We start from the raw sequence: 4,769 nt of genomic DNA on the forward strand, positions 1-4,769 counted from the left end.
GTAAATCAAGTTTTAAGATTGTGAAAATAAATTGTAATAAATATGATATACTTTAAAATATATGTGTTCTTAAATAATTCATTGTTTTTTCTGAGTCAGATTTTTTAAAGCAATGTCTTATTTTTTAACTGCTCTAAAGTCATTTACCAAAGATAAATATCGTGCTTTCATTAAATAGTTTTCCTTGTTTTTTCTCTATCATTACAATTAAAAGTCCTACAAAATATGCAAATTTATTTACAGAAACAGAGCCAGCATCTTTATTTTTTTTTTTTTAAACATCCCCCTGTTTTTCAAAATTCCTTGTAAACAGTTTCAGAAATTCTTCAAAGAGATTGTGTTTTCTTTTTACTTTTACTTCTTATTTTTTTGTGTTTTTTTTTTTTTTTTTTTTCTTTTTTAAGATTAAGGTTCTAGGCTAACCCCTTGTCCTGAAGGTTTCTAGAGCAAATATGGAAGCTACTGAAGCATAGGATGATGGGAATTTGCAGACAGCAGATCATGAAGACATGAAGCGTTTAGCTGTGTTTTGTTGTTCAAGTTAGAACTAGCGTCTGATAAAAAGACAGCTGTTTTGTTTCCCATTTGCATTGTCTACAGAATTGAGTTTTGTTTTGTTTATTTATTTTTTTTTTAATAGCTGGAATGCTTGCAGTTTAAAAAGCTGCCAAAATAGCCATTTCTCTCCTTTTTCTCCTCGGTAAATAACAGCATCCAACAGCAATTGGCAGAGTAGGAATTTATGCTCAATCTAAACTCTACAAAAATTACAGTTCTACAACATCTTTGTTTTTAGCATTAACGCTAACTTCTATGTAGTATTTTTTTTTGCTTTTTTGTTTTTTTTTTTTTTTTATGTTGTCTAATTTTTTCTATTATATAGGTATTTTAAACTTTCTTTTTTAAATTCTGTACAACTATTAGGATTTTAAATGGGGAGAGTTAGAAGCATTTACAAACCTTTTCTGTTTTCCATTTATTATCAACCATCTTTCCTTTCTCTTCTCTATGCCTTTTTATGTATTTATTTATGTAGTTATTTATTTATTTTTTTGCTTTTCATAGATATCCATTTTACCTGCCTTTAACAGAGCGATCCTTACGTATTATACAGAAAACCATATGAAAGCTTCATAGACTCTAATTAATGTATAACCAAAGAACCTCCCAAAGTATCAAAGAACTATTATCTTGCCGTTTTAAAAGCATTTAAGCATTTTTTTTTTAGTTTTTATATATTTCATATAATCGCTCTCAAAAACTGTTTTAGGAACAGCTCAGAGAAAAGGAAAGAACTTCCATATTTTACATACAGCTACAAGTCTGCGGTAAAAAGTTTTGTCCTTTGGTCCCTATATAGCTAAGGAATGACAGATAAAGATGCTTAGTGACTGTTACCATGGGTCAAGCATGGTAACTGCATCCTTGGTGGCAAACAGGCACTCCTTTTTCAGTATCCAGGTTTGCATCTCCTGTTTGAAGAAAAGCCGCTGTGGTGATATCAGTGTCTCTTCAGAAATCCTGGTTGATCTTGTTCCTGTTCTGATTTTACTTATGTGTTTTTTTGTTTATTTTCAAGCGCATGTCCTTCGAAGTCAGCAGATGTGATACTTTTCTTGAAGAAATGTTACAGTCTAAACAATCAAAGAGAGAATAAGTCTGAAGTCTTCAGCTTGATTGATATTTGCTGATATGTCAAAGGTGTAATCCAACAGTTCCCGTTTTTTTTTTTTTTAAATATATATATACTTTTTTTTTGTTTTTTTTTTTTTTAATTTCCTAAATGTGGCCCATTCAGCTGCTGCCCTAAAAAATGAAGAAGATCATTGCAAATTAAATCAAAAAGGGGAGGAAGAAGTAGGGAAGGTGGGGGGTGGGGTGGGGTGTATTTGGGACAGGGGGAAAAAAGACCTAAAAAATGAAAATGAAATTAAAACCAAGCCTGTTCTTTTGGGCCCAATCCTGCTCCTGTTGAAAGTAATGGGTGTTTTCTTCTCCCTTCAATTGGGACAGGATGGGGCTTCTGGTTTGGTGTTTTACTTTTGGAGGCATTGGCTCTGATTCTGCTCCCACTCAATGTCAACAGAAAGATTCCCCTTGACTTCAGTGAGAACCGGATCAAACCCAAAGTGAGCAAGGTAGTCACGATCATGATAGAGAAAAATATAATTGTTCCTAAGAGTAATAATAATAATAAATCAAAATAATAGTAGGGCATGTCTGCATAAATCTGTATCACTATGTATGTGCAGATAGCTGCATTTTAATTATTTTTAAGTGCCACTTTACAATGCCAGATCACAATCTTGCTTGGCGAGCTTTTGTACTGTGAAAGGCATCGAGAAAGAATAGTTCTACATTTTAATAAGGTGCCATCTACGACAGTGTATGAGCTTTCTGTGGAGACATAGCTGCCAATAACATCTACTCCTTTGTGAATGTCAGAAAGTTGGACTTTGAACAGGCAATTTATAAGAGGTTAAATAAAAAAAAGAGTGTTGGAATAAACTTTTTTTTTTTTTTCCAAAAAAAATGTAAAGCTAACATTTCTTAAATAAAAAAGTTGTTTAAAAAATGTAATCATGATCCGACTAGGCTTGACATTTAAGTAGGATGCTTAATCATTAAGGATTAGCTCTTATCTCTTTCTAGCAAGCAGGTTCTTCTTACACACTCGGTGATTTATTACATCAAGAAACTTAGAAACTGCAAAAGGTCCACTCTGGTGGAAAAGTGTCATGCGGAATATCAATCCATGCTGGCAGGTTTTCACACTGTTGGTTCAACAAACAGCAAACCGTACACAGCAGTCTAAACAATTACAACACCAAAAATAATAATAGAATAAAAAAATAAAAAACACTCGTCAAGGACCCTTTTTCAGTTGTAAACAAAAAGATGCATTTTGTTTTTTGATCTGGATGGTTTTTTTCCCACTCAAAACAATCCCTCCCTCCCCCTGAGCAATCAATTTTGGCTGGAGTTGCTGTAATACGGAACCTTAAAATTAGGAATTCTTGAAAAGACATACAATGAGGCTTTTCTTGGGGTTGCTTTTTGGATTGCTATAGGTTTCAAACTACTGTTACTATCATTACTCTTTTTGGTTTTTGTTTTGGTTTTGTTTTTTGGTTGTTTTTTTTTTCTTTAAATTTTTGGAGAGTGATTTGAAATATCCTAAGGGGAAAAAAAGATGTCAATTGAAAAAGGCCCCCAATTCTCCGGAAAAAAAATAAAATCACAAGATTTTCAGTGCAAAAAAATTAACCACGCATTTTTTTCTCTCTCTTTTTTTTTTTTTTTTCCAAATTATCTGTAGTTATAACAATCCCATTTTTTCTAAAGAATTAGGAATCCATCTTTTTTTTTTCCTTCTATGTGACATCTAAAGAAGCATAAAACGCTGACGAGAAATCAAACGACAAATAAAGAAACCACTGCAAGCACCAAAAACGAAACGAAAATGAGCACAGCAAAAAATTGTGGCAGCACAAAGTCAAAAAAGGCACATGTGATCATGACTGGCCAATCATCAACTGATACAACATCCAAGAAAAATGCTTCAATCACGGCACCTGCACGAAACTTGACGGCATGTCATGCAACCAATTCTTAGCTTGTTACATGACGCCATCATGTCACACTTTCAACTTCGAGTTGATTTGAACTTACGGCCTGGGGGACTGTATTCTCCACTTTCATGTCATTACGTGAACTTTTTTCCTAGCTCAGCGCGAGACTGTGGTGGATTTGACTGGCTCTTGGTTGGTTTTGTTGGAATTTGATTGAATGACAAAAGAAGAAAAGATTTTTTTTATATATATATATATTTATATATAGTGTGGAAAAGGGGAAAGGTGGGGAAAGAAGATATATATAAAAATAATAATTAAAAAAAAGTTACAAACACAGCATTGGTCAAGAAGATCTAATGGAAATACTTGCCATTATACTGTAGAAAATGAAACAAGAAGGAGAGCAAAACAAACTAACTGAACGGAAAGAAAACAAAGGAAGAAGAAAAGAAAGAAAGGAAGAAAAAGGAGGAGGCCTAGCCAGAAACACACACGTAAAACAAACACTTAAATGTAGACACACGGTCAACAGTGAACAGTAACAGAACGTTATGCAGCAGCTGTTGAGGAGAGCATGCACTGAATGAATGAGCGCAGACACAAATCGGTTTGCAAAGTCTGGAAAATAAATACATTCTCTGCCAACCAGAATGCTTTTGTTAGCACCGGCCTTTCCCGCACCACCCCCAGCATCCTGGGCTTTGCTGGACGGCTAGCCAAAGTCCTCTGGGAGTCTTTCCATTTCCTCAGATGGACTCCGGAGCAGGTACCGCTCTAATTCAATTACATCCCAAGTTTAAAATCATGGGGGAGTAATAGACCAAGAGCTGCTTTGGCTACTGACAATAAAAATTCTGAAAAAAAATAATTAAAAAAAAAAAAAAAAAAAAAGAAAAGCAACTACTGCTGGTTGCTGCATGTCCATTTAGCAGTTCACAGGATGGTGGGTTCCGAAACACAGCAATGCTGGTATGGTGTGGGAAGCAGACTTGTAGGAGGACTCAGATGATACGATGGTCCCTAAATCAGCATCATTAAAAGAAGGACATTTACTCCTTTAGTGTTTGGCTCTGGCCTGAATTTAAAAAAACAATGGGGGAAAAAGGAGAGAAGAGAAAGAGAAAGAGAAAGAGAAAGAGAAAGAGAAAGAGAAAGAGAAAGAGAAAGAGAAAGAGAAAGAGAAAGAGAAAGAGA

At 34.4% G+C, this 4,769-nt stretch overlaps 1 protein-coding gene across 15 annotated transcripts in view; it reads right to left on the reverse strand.

Moving 5' to 3' along the window:
* Positions 1-361: 361 nt before the first annotated feature.
* The window catches only part of CELF4 (CUGBP Elav-like family member 4), a 707,595-nt gene continuing 703,187 nt past the window's right edge, over positions 362-4,769 (reverse strand). For 13 of the 15 annotated variants that reach the window (XM_026865422.1, XM_026865420.1, XM_026865424.1 and 10 more), the window contains exons 13-14: positions 3,673-3,760; positions 362-1,806 (exon numbers count right to left, since the gene is read on the reverse strand). The gene's annotated coding sequence lies outside the window, so the exon portion shown is untranslated. The remainder of the gene's footprint in view (positions 1,807-3,672; positions 3,761-4,769) is intronic. The other 2 variants (XM_026865412.1, XM_026865411.1) reach the window with 2 other exon arrangements.

This window comes from Athene cunicularia (genome assembly GCF_003259725.1).
Source record: "Athene cunicularia isolate RWA chromosome Z unlocalized genomic scaffold, athCun1 chrZ_part1, whole genome shotgun sequence".
Taxonomy (NCBI): Eukaryota; Metazoa; Chordata; class Aves; order Strigiformes; family Strigidae; genus Athene; species Athene cunicularia.